This window comes from Cibotium barometz, chromosome 11 (genome assembly GCF_041138505.1).
Source record: "Cibotium barometz isolate CiBa-2024 chromosome 11, ASM4113850v1, whole genome shotgun sequence".
Taxonomy (NCBI): Eukaryota; Viridiplantae; Streptophyta; class Polypodiopsida; order Cyatheales; family Cibotiaceae; genus Cibotium; species Cibotium barometz.
In genome coordinates, this window is record NC_141056.1 from 47,042,772 (window position 1) to 47,060,505 (window position 17,734).

A 17,734-nucleotide genomic window follows, 5' to 3' on the forward strand; every position below is an offset into this window, starting at 1 on the left:
TATCACTACACGTGCTCTCCCCTCTTGATAAAGACAACTCAACTATCTTTTCATTTGCATGCCAAGATTGAGAATGCTTAGCACTTAACAAAGAAGAGTCTAATGAGGTTGGGTGGGGGGTATATCAAAGATACTTAAGAAGCAACCAAAACCTTTTTAGTTCATCACTTTATTGCTTGATGGAGGGAATAAATGAGCTCTCCCTATTACTTTCTTCAAGTGTTTGTTGCTTACTCCTTATCCATTCACCATTCAAGCAAATTGATTAGACTAATGGCACCTATGTGCAAATCACAACACACTCAAAGCAAATAAATAGACCACAAAATGCGAAGAAGAACTGAGCATAGGGTGTTTTCATTAATGATAACATCCTTTGCAAACGAGAGCTTCACAAGTAAAGGCACTAAAGTAAACATGACTACAAAAGTCGGTGGAAATAGCAACCCAAAAGTGCCATTCATTAAAATTCCTCAAAAGAGGATAGGAAGGCCATAAAAGGCAATGAAAAGGGGGGAAAAAAAGGAGCCACATCTACCATTGTTTTTAAATTGAAACTTTTTGTGACAATAAAAATTGCCATATCTTCCATGAATTTTGTCATTAATTTCTCCATTTTTGTGCTCTAAGTTTACATAGAGTAGCATAGAATGGGGAAGAATTGATAAGTTCTTATACGAGGCTACAACTCATCAATTCTTCCCCATTCTATGTTGCTCCTCATTCGGGTTGATTTTTGGTGTCTTGGGCATGGAGTAGCCACACTGATCCATCTTTAGGGCTCAACCAAGTATCAATGTCTATAGCATTAGGACTGCCCTTCGCTAGGACACTTCAGGCTCAAGTCAATACCTAATTCACTTCATGCATGCAAAACATGGGGGATTTATTTCATACCCTAATTGAATAGGGTGACATTCACAATGGTAAAAAATGTTAGTTGAAAATGTGGTCAACTAATGGGTAGTCCCATCTTTCACTTTTTCCATCAAAATCTTTATAGTTTTTTTGGCGTAGACGACCAAATTTTTTTAAAGTGAACGCATAAACAAGGATTTCTACATCTTTCACTTTCCATCAAGATCTTTACAGTTTCCTGGTGTGTAGATGACCAAATTTTGTAAAGTGAACCCATAAACAAGGATCTTTACAGTTTTTTAGCGTAGACGACCAGATTTTTGTAAAGTCAACCCATAAACAAGGATTTCTACATCTTCTAAATTGAGCTTATCTATCTAACATTGACTACCATGCAAGTTTCTCCCCTTCTTTCTCCCTTTAAGCATCTTCGAAGCATATCTCCCTGTCAATGCATTATCCCCTGTTGTTCTGTGCCAATGAACTTCTATTGCATATACATGATTGTTCTCCTCATGAACTTTATTGATTATTGCCAGCCAGAACATATAGCCATTCTCATCCTCTATGGCAAGCATAGCAACCATGTTTGCCATAGTGAGCTCATTTATATTTCCTTCCCATATTTTCTTTTCTTCTTGGCGACGACGAGTTGAATTTCTTGTGCTAGCATACACCTCTCTTGTTTCTCCATGAACTAGTGACAGTAATTCTTTTGACATGGGTGCAAAAATCATTAGCAAGATTCTCTTCACTACCAAAAACTTGATGTTCATGCCAAATAAATGGAACTATCATCTAAAATGAATCATTTTTTAGATCTTCAATGAGTATTTCCTATTCTACAAAAAAACCTTGCCAGCAGCACCACTCTAAAGAGCTTGTTGGAAAATACACATGTGTAGCCTCTACTGTCTCTTTAATCTCTATCAAGCATTGAAGATGATCAATTGTATGGTTCTCTTTTTGAGCTTTAAGTATCTCATTTATTGAGGAAAGAAGCATGTACCTTGCCCTGGAACTGGATGCTCAGGGAAAAAAAGCAAAAACTTCAAACCCTCTTCTGGAAGCCAAGACTCCGAAGTAGAACACTTCTTACACCATAACCTAGTTTCATTGTCTTTCTCCTCAATCTTGAATTGATGTTGAAAGCTATGATGATTAAGTTGCACAAATGAAGAGAAGCTTGAGTCTCCCCATGTTGCAAAATGTCTAAAATCATAAGTCTCTTTGATAATTTCTACCTCTAGTTGAGGAGCATATGCTTCCTTGAGAAAGAGCGAATTTGTGGAAGATCAAATACACTTTTCTTTGCCAATTTCACTAAAAACCTACTAAATATCTGATCAATTTGATCATGTGTGTGACCCACCAATGAAAAACCAAGTTTTATCTTCTTGAAGACTTTCTTTTGCACCAACATAATTAAGTAAGCTAGTAACACTTGATTTTTGTTCCCCCTAGCAGTGTTATCTAACTACACATACAGAACACTTGGTAGAGATCCTTGCCACTCACAGATAATCTTCTGAAATGACAATGATTGTTTAATTTGGATCATTTTGAATGTTAGAAAAATTGATGAACACTCTAGGTGACATTATGCCATTGAAAAACAATGCACCAATAACATGTAACTGTAGAAAATTCTTTTCCTTCAGATTCTTCGGAGAACGCATGAAGTAAGGCAACATGGTTTTCTTCTGATCCATTCCATCGATGACCACCCCCAAGTACTTCTCTTTTTGTTCTTAGCATTTCTTCCTATGCTTTGCTAGTTTTTGGCGCTCTGTGCTTTGTTGTTCTCTATGAATTTTCAAAGCCCATTGAATGGGGACTACAAAAGAAACAATGACCATTAGATCCCAGTGCCACTCTCCCCAAGTGTATACAATTGGTGAATGATGCTGAAGTGAAGGAGAAGCTTGTCTAAATGGGACTCGGGAGTTTGGCAAAGGCAGTCCAGTGTGCAAAGTGAACACAAAGCTTTGTGCCGAGTTCTTAGCCTCCAGCCGTCTCTGATTTGAGGTAACAAATGAAACATGTTTGACTTGTTGATATCCTCGAATCCATTTATATCCCAAAATACTAAAAGAGTTGAGAATTGACCACTATCTTCTTTCTCGCACAAAGAACTGGTCAAAAAGCTCCATCACACCATCAGGACTTCTAGACCACCCCCACCTTGTCACACTTTTTCTGAGATCTTTTGCTTTAAATTTTAGAAAATTGCAACATATTGCAGATTTGATTGAATCGTGTAGAGCCGCTTTTACTCTTGAAATCCATAAAAAAACTTTTGCAATTAGAGTTATAGGCAGAAAGTTATGGCCATTTTACTGAAATCAAGTCTGCAAGAAGAATTTAGAGTACACACGATTCTGTGGATGTTTAGTCATGTGTATTCCAAAATACATTCCCGAGTAGAGAACAACTAAAAGAAAACTCTTGAGTCCCGTTTTTTGTGCTTTTAAAAAAAAATTGTCCCAAAGGGTAGGTTGTGGCCTTCTCTTGTATATTCTAGAATACAAGAAGTTGGGATGTGGGAGGAGCTGGTATTATAGAATACAAGTTCTCAAAATCAAAGAAATCAAGGAAAAAGGTAGGTTTAAGAGGAGAAGAACATAGAGAAGAAGAAGACGCATAGGAAGCATGGGAGGAGCATGGGAGGAGCATGAGCACAGCCGAGGTGTGCTAGCATGGGAGGAGCATGAGCACAGCCGAGGTGTGCTACACACAAGGACATAGGGCACACACGCAGAGGCAAGGTGCACAACACTCAGGGTTGTAGGAGACACGAGCATAGGAGGCATATAGGGCATGCAGGTGCAAGGCACACGTAGGTGAGCAGGGTGTGTCGGTGCGAATGAGCACAAGGAAGGCATAGGCATGGGACACGAACATGCACGAGTGTAGGTACAGGTAGTGTGCACAGGTGTAAGTAGCATGTGCGACTAAGTAGCTACATGAGAGCACGCATGCGGCATGTGCGGGAGGTAGGGTGGTAGCGTGGGTGCACTAGAGGCAGCTTTGCATGCACGAAAGGCATCTCGACACTCCAGAGCATACGTAGCAGAGCATCTCAGCACTCGTGAGCATCTATAGGAGAGCACAGGAGGCAGCTCGACATGCACAAGAGACAAAGCACGAACTACACTTGCATGGGTAACCAAGAGCACACGTGTCAGCTTATTGGAGTAGTAGCTACAAGAGAAAGACAAACTGGATGTGTAAAGCAAGATCGGTATAATCCTTTGTAGTTGTGCTTTTGACTCAGCCAAAGCCAGAAACGAGCTGAAACGTTTAGAGTTTCAGTGAGTGCGAAATAGTTTTTAATGTTTAAGTTTTTAAAAAATTATTGGTATTTTCCTTTGTTTTTGTGCATTCAAGCTTTAGAGTGCTTTTGTTTCTTTCAAAAAATTTCAATGGTTAGAATGGTTGGAAACATTCAATATTTCTTCAAAATTCAACTTTTTGAACAATCAAATATAAAACTTTCTTTAAGATGATTTTGTTCTTTCTCTGAACTAAATGATTGTTTTTCATCTTGCTCAAATCTTTTTTTGTGCTTTTTTTTGCAATAGTCTTTAAACACAATGTCTACTCCCATGAGTGTTTCCCACCTTAGCAAGAAGCAAAGACCTCCAAGCGACCCAGTTCTTTGGGAGGAGCATGACAAAGTGGACATGGGGGTGTCTCTAGGGACGTGACACCATCGGGTTCTTTAGGGACTTGTGCGTCCGCACTTTTAGAGTCCAAGAATAAAAGTGACACTAGGTTGTCAAGAACCAAGGAGACAATTACTTGTAGCTCACCAATTTCCAGGAGACCCTACAAGAAGAGAGGCACAAGAAAGTAGGGAGCTTCCATCTCAAAAGGTAAAGTCCGTGAAAGGGGTTTGGAGTAATGCTCATGCAAAGGAGAAAATAAGCCATGTCTGGACTTTCAGAATGAGTGCACTTGGCTAAAGTTGACTGATTGCGAAAGAAACCCCATTCCTTCAAGTGGTATGGAAGAACCACATAATTTCGTTTATGTGGACGCATTAAAGAAATTAAAGAGAGAAGAACCACAAATCAAATTTTTGTTCTTGTGGAAGGAGAAGAAAACAAGGAAAACGCCATATTTATCCTTAGCTCAAAGGACTTCAAAAGTGCTTTCATTAACCCACAACAAACAAGGTTTGCTGTCCTTTCAAGATGCCATGCAAACACGTGGACTGGTTCTACTCTTTTTGTATCTATATCTCCTTTTTTGTTTGATCATGCAGTTATCCATTTCTTTGCACTTTTTATTGTTTGAAGCAAGTTCTCTCTTTTCTTTATCTTAGAGAAGTATTCTAGAATACAGTTGTGTAAGTCTCTTTGCAACTTCTCTGAGCTAACTGTATTCTAAAATACAGTTGTGTAAGTCTCTTTGCAACTTCTCTGAGTTAACAGTATTCTGAAATATAGGTGTTGAGTTTTTTTTCTTTGTGTGTCTTTCTTATAAAGAATCATCTCAAAGTGTATTCTATAATACTCTTTGAAGTTCATGCATCTCAACTTTGTACTTTTTCACTCTTTGTTCTCACTTTTTTCATTGCACATGTATTTTGGAATACGACGTGCTAGACAATTTTAACTTTTTTTATATTCTAGAATACACTTTAGAGGACACATCAACACTTGTTAGTATTCTAGAATATAAGTACCTACTTAGGTTGTTTTCATGGTTGCTCTTGCAATATCTTTCTTAGTTGTCTTGGTGGTTTTCTTTTCCTACAGTAACTTAATATCTTCTTCTTATTTGTGTTTGCAGAGCTTTAGTGATGCTTTCATGGACAGCATGTTAACCTTCACAAAACCTTAGAGGATGATGAGGAGTACCAAGAAACATAAAGCTCTTCACAGGAGAGTGATTTTGAAAGTCAAAGTAAGGACAAAGAAGCGAATCCTTTTGGATCTATCACAAGTGGTGCAAGAAGAAAGTGCCTAAGAAGTGGTAAGGGAACACAAACTACTGAGCTTTCTGAGGTAGAGATTTTCCCGTTAGGTATAGGATCCCCACTTGGAGGTGATCTAGATCACAATGTGAGTGGAACCTTGTGAGAGAAAAGGCTAAGTAGCAAAATATGGTAGTCGAGAGGCCATTGTTTCTTCCTATGTGGAGAACATCGAGCATCCTCCAATTGATCCTTCTACAAATCAAAGAAGACTTGAGGTTTGTAGCATTGTTGAAAGTCATGTTCACAACCTCAAATTCTTAATGATAGTCATTGTGATCTAGATAGCAATGAGTGGAACCTCGTGAGAGAAAAGACTAAGTAGCAAAATATGGTAGTCAAGAGGCCATTGTTTCTTCGTGTAATTAAAGATTTTAGAAAGGTTACTTTTTGTGAGTCTTAGGCAACGGTCTTCTTTCATGCCCATAACCAAATCTCTACTGAGAGAAAGCTTTCATTGATAACTAAATGGTTCACTAACCTTGCATGTGGTAAGAAACTTATTTTTTAGAGAACTCTCCATTTTACTTCCTTGACTTTTTTGTATTTTAGTTAATTACCTGTCTTTTTTTTGTTGTAGGACTAAGCCCAACATTCAAGGTTACAAACTTGGTAGGCTTTCCTTTGCTGCTGAGTTTGCTACAATCAGTTTTCACTCTCCTTTTGGACTCAATGGTGGGTAGAGGGAGTTTTAATTTTGCTATAAATCCTAATTGCATAAATATTTTTGAAGGCCAAGGGTCTTTTGAAAGCTTAAAGAGTTCAATGGCACCACCAATGAGGTTATGAACACATATCAAAAGCCTCGACTTCTCATGATGGACTTCATTAACCTCCTTTCTTTGAAAGGAGAGTGGATCTTGGATTTGTTTGCTGGCATATGTACAACTACGGCCAATGCATTGAAGAGAGGTCATAATGTTGTTGCAATGGAGCTTGATCTTGTGCAAGTAAAATTCATCGAGCAAAGGGTTGTTGCTCTCAAAGAGCTTCCTGTGATGAGTTTCAAGAGGTGGTGATGAAGAACATGGGTGTAAACCCTCGAGTTGTTGATGCTTCTGGAGAGCCCCAACCTCCATTTGGCCAAGAGGAGAGAGCATGCAGTTTGTTGATCTAGAGCCATATGAAGACGTTGACAGAGTAGAGGCAGATTGCAGAGATGGCCACCACCAGTCTCCACCTCGTACTACATCTTAGGAAGAGGAGCATCAAAGTGAGGAGACGCACGTGGAAGAGGAGCATCCCTTTGTCAATTAGCTAGTTTGAGTCTTATGTTTAATGGGATATCATGTTTTGAGAACTTTAGTTTTTGGAATTCGACATTGTCTTTTTGCTCAAATCTTGTAAGCCATTTTTGGCAAGTACTCTTGGTTGAACATATGCTGAACACATGCAAATTTCAAGGTTTTTTCTAGTGGTCTTTATGTTAGTCTTTGAAAGTACTTTAAAAAATGTCATTTTTTATTCTTTTAATGTAGACGTGAAGTTATAATTAAAAATATTGTATTTATATGCGTAAATTATTTGGAGTCTTTTGTATGCTTTGAAAGATTTCGGTATTTAAGTAAGTTTTTAAATCATAACTCTATTTTGTTTTGCAAAAATTGAAATATTTGATGAAAAGAGGGGTTTTCAAAGGTTATTCATGCAAGTGTGTTTGAGGTGGCTCATTTTTAAAAGTTTTAGATTAGTTGAGGAATTTTGGTCTTTAACATTGTGTAAAGGTCTAGAACTTGTAGATTTTTAGCATTTTTGATAGTTTTCATAAATTTTTTAAAACTACACCTCTCACCCCCTTTGTAGTTTTCAATGTTACATATCAATAGTGTGTCTACGTTTGTGAAACCCAAGCCCTTACATCATTGAAAGCAAATCATATGTTTACCTACACATTAAATACATAAATCATTGATAGTTTTCATAAATTTTTTAAAACTACACCTCTCACCCCCTTTGTAGTTTTCGATGTTACATATCAATAGTGTGTCTACGTTTGTGAAACCCAAGCCCTTACATCATTGAAAGCAAATCATATGTTTACCTACACATTAAATACACTAAATATGCTATTAAAACTCTTCATAAATAAACATCAATCATTTGAATAGCTAGCTTTTGGATATATGTTGGGAATAAACTTCTCAAATTATAGTTTCATCGAACTCCATATTAGTGGCCCAAGATTTAACATATACAAGATTTTGGAGAATGACGACGGTGGCGACACTTTCAAAAAATCTGTGCTTATTTCATACACATCAAAGCCCACCCATATTTACATGCAATGGAAGATTGTATAAGAAATGTCAAAGAGGAAAATTTCTTGATAAACACAATAAAATCTAATACTGAGAGAGATAATCTAGTATATTCATCACAAATAACAACTTTGTTACAATGAACACACAAGATTTCTCTAATCAATGGCTAGTCCATATCCTGAATGCTCACTATCCCTAAGGAATCCAAGAATTGAGAGCTCCCACAAGCACGCTTACTTTTTGTCTTTTAGCTTAAGCAAAAACATGAACATCAAGTGAATGTGAACAATGATGTGGCATGAAGAGTGTAAATGATGATATGGAATGAGGTGGACATGAAGTGCATGTGAATGATGAGGTGGCATGAGGTGAAGTGAACATGAATCATGACATGGCACATGTGAAGTGAACTTTAAAGATGACATGCTATGAACTAAATGGTGTGAATGATGATGTAGGGTGAAGTGATGACATGCTATGAACTAAATGTGAACAATAGTGACATGGTGTAAAGAGGATGTAAACGATGTAAATGATGATCTAGGGTGAAGTGATGACATGCTATGAACTAAATGTGAACAATAGTGACATGGTGTAAAGAGGATGTAAATGATGATCTAGGGTGAAGTGGTTGTGAAAGGTAATTTGGTGTGAATTGAATGTGAATGATGATGTGGCATCATGAAGTCAATGTGAATGTGACATGATCAATTCGAGTTGTTTACAGAGATCATTTCTTGCCTATTCTTCTCTCATCCATCACCCTTAAGGGCTATGCCTCTTTTTACATACTTCTACTCCAAATTACATAAGGAAATGCACAATATAATATTCTCTTTTATTTAGATATATATAAAGATTTCTTTAATCCCGCTCTTCTATCTAAAGTATCCACTTGTTCTCTCCTACTTCCCTTCTCAAGCTCATACACTTACTATTTCCCTTCTCAAACTCATCCACTTATACTACTTCTCAAGCTTATCCATTTACTGCTTCCCTTCTCAAGCTCATCCACTTATACTACTTCTCAAGCTTATCCACTTACTGCTTCCCTTCTCAAGCTCATATTCCACTCCTCTTCCTACCTTCACTTACTTCCCATATCCAAATCTTACTCCATTCTAGCAATAGATTTTAGCAAGAAGAGAGAGAGGTCATGGGAGCTTCCCACACACAAATTTTGGATCTCAACTAGTCACCACTTTCCCCTTGCTAAAGTAACATATAAAAACTCATATGAGAGCAAAGACACTCGCAAGCACCATGAATCTAGAAATTCAAAGGAAGAGTATCACAAGAAGAGAAATAAAGTGCACCCACAATTGAGAACAAAGAGAGGAAGAGCATGTATAGTTTATAATAGTATAGAGAAATTGAATTTTATACATGTCACAAGAGTTTCATTTGGGATATTTGCATTATGTGTCAAAGATTCGTTATTTACAGGTAGGAAGTAATGTATATTTGGGATGCTATAAGTTTAACATGACCAACTACCCATTGTGATCCTATATGATGCACCATGTATTGGTCGTCGCCCCACATGGCTTTGGAATGTTGTTATGAACATTGAGGCATGCCCTATCTCACCAGCATAATAGCATAGTATAGGTACTTTGGATGGTGATACTGTTCGCTTTCTACCTCTGAGAAGTTTTAGGTGTGAACTGAGCTGATCATGGGAACTTTTTACCCTGTGTTGGCAGGGGTTTTTTCCCCATGAGAACACACCCTTAGTGTGTTAGCACCCACGTCAGCCCTAGTGCTAAGGCTACTAGAGTTGTACTCCACTCACTCATTATCACATTTGAGTACATTCTAGCTATCGCCATCATCTCTGTCGCTCTCTGAGCTTGTGTGTGTGTTTTGTCTATGAGTTTGTTTAGAGCATATTCTTTCATATCCAACATTGGTATCAGATCCTTGTTGTTATGTTACCGCTCCTGTTGATCTTCATCTCATTGGTGCCGCCACTCGTTCTGGGTAAGATCTTGCTCTGCACACTTTCAAGGGTTTTGCCCTCTTTTGTACATTGATGTTATTTTTCTTAATACTGTTGTACATTCAAGGCTCACCCCCACACTAGCTGTTTACTCAACTTTCAATAGAGGTTTTTAGCTGCTGGTACTACTCTTGTTGCTGTTGTTCAATCATTCAGCTTTCTTTTGACGTTGGACTTCTGTGCCCGTCAGCTTTGAATTGTCAGCCTCTCAGCATTCCTCTTGAGCATTTGACTTTTGCATTAGTTGATGTTTCTTGGTTAGCTCATTTAAGTGCATCAGTTAAAGTATTGCATTATTAACGAGCTCAGCTCTTCAATTTTTGTATTCAGTGTCTAGCTTTCAATCTTTAGCATTCAGCGCTTTGCTCTCCACTTTTAGCGTGCATGGTTCTCGGCTTTCAGCATATAGCACTTTGCTCTACATTCAGTATTCTATTTTTCTATCTACGATTTCCTATCTTCAATAGTCAACACTTCGCATTTCGAGTTCAGCAGTTGGCTAGGTTTACTTTCAGCAAAGTCAAATTACACGTTTGTCGACTCTGAACTACTGACTCCACGTCATCACTGTTGATGCCATGTCAGCTTTAGAATTGTTGACTCCACGTCAGCATGAGATATGCAGACGCCATGTCAGCTTCAGAACTGTTAATTCCATGTCAACATCAGATCTGCTAACTCCATGTCAGCTTTAGAACTGTTGACTCCATGTCAACATCAGATCTGCTAACTCCACATCAGCTTCAAATCTACTAATGCCACGTTAGCTTTAGAATTGTTGACTCTACCTCAGCATATCAAATGTACTGACGCCACATCAATATCAAAATTGTTGACTCCACGTCAGCATCATATCTACTGACGCCATGTCATCTTCAAAACTACTGACTCCACATTAGCATTAGACCTGTTGACTCCACGTCATCTTTGGATCAGGTGATGCCACATCACCTTTAGACTTGCTAACTTCACGTCAGCATTAAACTTGCTGATTCTACGTCAGCTTTCATTTTACTGATTCCTTGTTAGCTTTGGATCTGTCTCTACATCAACATTGGGCCTACTGTCTCCACGTCAGCATTAGCTTGCTGATTCCATGTCTGTTGCTACCATCTTGCTGATTTCATGTCTGTTGCTACCATCTTGCTGATTTCATGTCAACTAATTCTAACCTATTGCTTCTCCATCCAAATCCACATCTAACGATTCTGCAACCTGCTTTTGGTAAGTTTACACATTCCTCTACAGACATTTGAAGTAAGGAGGATGAGCCGTGCCCCATTGAGTATCCTCCTTCCATAACCAAAACCAAAGGACAGCTAAAAGTTCCCATAAACAAGTTGGGACACTATTTAAAAGCGACAAAATGAATATAGTTGTGTACAAAGGACTTATGGTCTCTGTGATCATGGATGGTGATGGTGGTGTTGGTGTCAACATAATCACGGATTGCTGGGGGAGTCCTACGGTAGCCTGCCACCACTAGGCACCTCATAATGAAATTTGCCAACGGGAATATAGCCAAACCCTTAGGCATCCTACAGGATATGAAAATCAAAAACTTTAGATTAAGCTTCCACCACACATTCGTGGTGATGGTTCATGGTTGGGACACGAATCACATTTATATATACAAAGGCAACTAGGCCTTAAAGATAAACTTGAAAATAGGGAAGACTCATACCATGAGATGAGGCATTCTTGCCAACCTAACATAATTTTACAAACTGCTATGGCTAACATGTGTAAATGTTGACAACCACGATTATGAACCTCTCCCATAGCCTGACAATTATGAGGATTTGGTCCATGTCTTGGCAACCATGGACACTCTTCCACAAAAGCTTGGAAGAATAGGATGGAAATCACCTCCTTGTTCATGCTTAGTACATTCCTTTTGGGTGATAATTTACTTCGAGCCAAGAGTAGCTAGTAACTTATCTAGCAAGGACTCCTCTGCAAAATGATCAACTTCTATGTTACCCACAATAACTCGACCAAGGAGAAACCCACATAGAAAGCCTAAGAAGTTTCTTCTCCCCATGGAGACAGATCTTTATTGGCTTCACTAGCTTGAGGCCATGGATTCACACAAAACCTACACTCAACAACAATAGGGATGCTAACCTAATAGGGTCACCATTCCAATCAAGACAATTGTCTATAAAAGTGATGAGGAGCCCACAAGCTTTGAGCAAGCCAAGATCTATCAAGCTACCAAATGCAAGCTCAATAAGACTGAGGCAAAGACGGAAGTAAAATGGCTGAGGTAGGGATGAAGGCATAGAGAGCTCAAAGATATATCTAAGCCTCAAGAGGAAGATCTGAGGTAAGTTCCCAAGTACTTTAAGTCCTATAACATCAGGGACAGAGTGGTACATGGCAAAGAGAATGCTCAAAGAAGCCTGAGCACAAAGAGCCACATGCTTCATATAATGGCCCACTCGAGGTTAAGGAAATAAATTTCGCTAGTCTAGGTGAAGAACCTAAGCCCATGTTCATTACCAAAGACCTCGCTTTTAAGCAAGAAAGAGAGAATTGATAGCCTTGGTGCTCAAGGAATTTCAGGATGTGTTTGCTTGGAATTTCAAAATGTGTTTGCCTTTAGAATAGGTTGTGTTTTCCTGGAAATACACTGACATGAAGGGAATTCCTTTGGAAGGGGTGAAACACACTATCCATGTGCATGAAGGTGTGAAATGAAGGTGCAAAACCATCCAAGTGGAGATCCTATTACATGAATCCTAAGTATAATCAAATGGGCAAAGAAGAGCAAGATTGAGCACACTGAGATGAGTGGGTGTTACTGATAGTGATTGTTTTAAAAAAACAATGGAAACCTAAGAGTGTGTGCCTCAAAAGTGTTTATGCCATCATAATTTACGACCACTACCCCTTGTCCTTCATAGACCACATGTTGGAAAGAGTCACCGCAGCAAAAGTTTACAGCTTCTTTGATGGCTTCTCTGGCTACAACCAAGTGACGAGATCAACGTAGCCAACCAATACAAGACAGAATTTGCTACGAAATGGAGAATCTACATGTATCGCATCATGCCATTTGGTTTGGCCAATGTCCCCCACCAGTGCTTAATGTGTATAGCCTTTAAGAATCTCCTTCAGAAGATCCTGGAGATATTCATTGATAACCTATGCATACATTCCAAGTGGAAGGAGAATCTTTCTCATCTTTGGCTAGTCTCTTTAAAAGATGCAGACTCCACCCTATCTCATTAAATCCACTTAAGTGCCAATTTTGGGTTAAATACGGTGTGATCCTTGGATAGATTATCTCCAAGAATGGCATCTCAACTTATGAGAACAAGATCTGAGTGATCTTAGAGTTACCACCACCCATCAACTACATGGAAGTGTAGAGATTTATGGGGCACGTGTAAGGTATTATAGAAGATTCCTCTTCTTGTATGCCATACATGCCAGAACTTTGTATAAGCCACGAACTGTCTTCGAATGGATAGACAAATGCCAATGGATACATGAAAAACTAAAGAAGGCATTAGTAAGCGCACCCATCTGAAGATCCCCCAATTGGGATCTAATTTTCTATGTGCATATCTACGCTTTAGCATTTTCTATTGGATGTATGTTAGCACAACCAAGGGAGCACAACATGGACTTTCTTGTGACTTTTTCTAGCCGTCAACTTAATGATCGTGAACACAACCACTGAGAGAGAGGACTAGCCATGTTATATGTTGTGAAGTATAAGAATTACCTCCTAGAAAACCAAGTTTGTTTTCTTTATCGATCATTAAGCATTTTTGTATTTGGTGAATAAGCCTTGCATCATGGGGTGCATCACCACATGGTTGTTGATTCTTTTGGAGTTTTGATTTTGCCATCATCGTGCAAAAGGGGTCTGTGTATGTCCATGTCAACCATGTTTCTAGAATTCTATTCCATCAAAAAGGATAGAGTCAAATGCATCATTAGGAACGTGGCCCTATCAATTGTTAGTGAGAATGCTTAACAAGAAAGGTCAAGATGGCATAATGAGGAAATGTGTTCATAAAGATGACTTTGTCATCACCCATTTTGGCATAAGTAGAAAACACTTTGCCGGGGACACGATTGCCCGCCACTACAAGGTTTTCCAACCAGAAGTTGGTGGCCTACAATCTTTAGAGACGCAGCTAAGTTTATGAAACATTGTAATGCCAAAAGATTTCCATAGTCCAAGAGAGGTACTAAATGCCCCTAACCCCAGTGATTTCAGAACAACCATTTAAAAATTAGGGTTTAGATTTTGTAGGTCGCATTAGCCTAACCACTAAGGGAACCCATGTATGTTTCATTATCATCACCACATATTATTTCACAAAGTGGACCAAGACCAAAGCTACACAAAAGCTGACATGAAAATGCTAAGTTCCTTTGTGAGATGTGGTTGCCCATTTTTTATTACCCACTAAAAATAGTGAGCGATCATAGTACACATTTTATAAATGAAATGGTGGAGTTCTTGGCACTTGCTTAAATAGTTCCTTGTGGTGCACAAAAAGTCTATCCTCAAAAGCAAATAGCTAGGTTGAAAGCAACAAGACCTTATGCACTATCCTCTTCACAAGATGGTAGAAGCATCGAGGAGAAATTGGGAGCACAATTTGTACTCTACTCTTTGGGCCTACCACATTGCATACAAGGTAGCCATCAATATCACACCTTTTCAGCTTGTACTAGGCTTAACACAGTCATGCCAATGGAACACTTGATTCCAATCCTTTTAATTACGGCTAGACATAACCTCAAGGGAAACCCTCTCACGAAGAGGCTAGTTTCCTTAGAGAAACTTAGTGAGCGAAGGCTGTAATCTGCTTACAGAGATTGATGGTTGAAAAACTACAGTGCAGGTAGTGGTTTGACGATCTATTCAAGGACAAGTGTATAGATCTAGGATACATGGTGCTGATGTACAAAGTCAAGAACACCAAATGGAAACTTAAGTACAAAGGCCAAGTTCCCTAGCGAGTGACATAGATTGCTCCTTGAGGTGTGCAATCAAGCTTAAGACCTTGAATGGGATTGAGATGGAAGGTTACCTCAATGGTAGCAAGTTGAAGCACAACTATGGACCTCTCACATGCCCTTCCAAATCTATAAGAAAAAAGAGGAAAAATGAGAGGGTGATAATGAAAAAAGGAGGGCATACCTCGAGGTACCACCCGATAAAAGAAGACCCAAAGAGGCTATAGACACCCAAGCATATAGATCTCTATTAGCCAATATCCACAATGCGACTGAAATAGAAACACCTATGGAGACTTGAGTTGGAGTAAGCCACCTAGCAGCAGTGTGGCCATCCCTGAGGCTAGCCACAATGTTGTCTTATGAGACATGGACCTTGTTAGACCACATGTCCCTCACACCTTCTATATTAACCATTTTTATGGTAAACAATTCCCAATCTATAACCATTGGTTGTTTTGAAGTGGAGTTTCTTTGTGAGTCTAAACCTATGTCGTGCAAGTTTTATGTGACCTTGTAGGTACTGTGAGAGAAAGCATCAATGGGATGGATTGCAGCCATGGATTGCATTATCAGGTGTGCCAAAGAAGGATCGCCAATGCTTGAGCTCCTCTACATAATGGTTACTATACCCCTTTAGTGTGAACGACGTCACCCCAAAACCTATCAACATCCCAAGGCTCGCCCCCCCCACTTATGGGCCCCACCACCTGAGGTAACCTCTTACACTGCACAACACTCTTGCCTTACCATGTCAACCCTCCTCCAACTCTATGGGAGAACCAACTTACCAAAAAAGATGAAGAACACCCCCTAAACCTCAACCTCAACAACCCTACAAGGAATGGGGGTACCCAAGTGTACCACCCTTACTGGGCCAAGGAAACTATGATGCCCATGCAAAGACCTTGCAATATCCACCATTTAGCTCAAACCCCAACCTTTAGTAGAGATATGCCAAGAGGGAGGCAGCCCTATTTCTATCCACACCTCAAGCCCTATCAAGTTGTTAAAGCCCAGGGCTTCTACGAAGGGAACTTGACTATTTGGGTCCCAAAGACATTATCGTCTACACAAACTCTAAAGCTAAAAATATTTAAGCAATGACCTCAGTACCTAGCACCAAACCACATCAATAGCACCACCCCTAGTACTCAACGTTTTGTTGGATCTTGATAAAATTGTTAAAAACACAAGGATTATATGAAGGAAACCCCCACTATTGGGTACCAAAACCAAAGAAACACGTGCCCTGGACCCCCTCAAAAATGCACCCTCAAACGTCAATTCCAAGTGTGTGTGGAGACTTAAGGTCCTACCTCTCTGGGACACCACTCCCAAATTCTAAGAAGGAATAGAGAGTAGAGCACCCTTGATGTGTGGAAGAAGCCTTGGTCATGCCACAAAACCCGTGCAGTGCATATATGTAACGTAGCCCCCCTTGCTTAAGTGTGCGGCCTTGACCTTCACGAGACAAATAATAAAAAACATAACAAGAAACGTCAAAAAACAACCAAAACTATACACATCTACATGTGTTGCACCCATTTACACATTTACACATGCACACGCATGTGCGTGCACCTTTGCACCTCGTGCACCCCACATACATTCCCTTGTATGTGCACACGCACTTGTATGCATACATGTGAACACATACACTTACACCCCATTCATTAGTGCATGCACACACTGACACCCCCCACGTACACATGTACCTCACATTTGTATGCACAAATGCACCTCATGCAGCCAACACACTCGTACAATTACATTGTATGTGTACTACACCAATTTACATTGTACATGTATGCATTGCACGCATACGAGCACACACCACACCCCCCATGCATGCACATTCAGCCACTCACACACACTCATGTGCACTCATGTGGGTGAGTGAATAAATACACACGTACATGCACATGAGTGCAGTGCATGTGCACTCATGTGTGAGTGAATGAACACACACACACACACATGTGTGTTGAAGTTCCAAGCAAGTAAAATATCTGGCGAGAAAAGTTCATTTTTGGAGCTATGTACTTGATGTGTTCCAAGTCTATTTCTTGGTGTAGCAGAGATTATGGACTAGATGAGTTCCAAGTTCATTGCTCGAGGTCTTTTAAGACGTGATGTGTTTATTGTTTATTGTTTGGGGATGATAGGAGCAGTGTTTTCCACATACTCATAATTATATACTTGGAGCCAAATGGATTTCTTTGCTATTTAGGGTGGCATTTTGTCATTTAGGAGATAGGTTGGTAGGTGCATTTTTCAAGGTGTATCTTGTAATCCAGATGCTGGAGTGTCTATGGGGTCGCATCTTCATCCGCTTTTCTTCTTCCGAAATTTGCACACTATGAGCTATAGAGGGGCTATTAGAATTTTGTTCATCTCATTATGTAGGAATTGGCCTTGTATAGGAGGCGCATATGTATTTTCTCTCACCATTTATAGGTCGTGGGTTGATTTATAGGTCATGGGATATTTATTCACTGAGTAGGGCAACTTTGCCTAGTGCCTATATAAATACCTCTCTCCCCTCACTTGTATTCATCCATTTATAGGTCATGGGATATTTATTCACTGAGTAGGGCAACTTTGCCTAGTGCCTATATAAATACCTCTCTCCCCTCACTT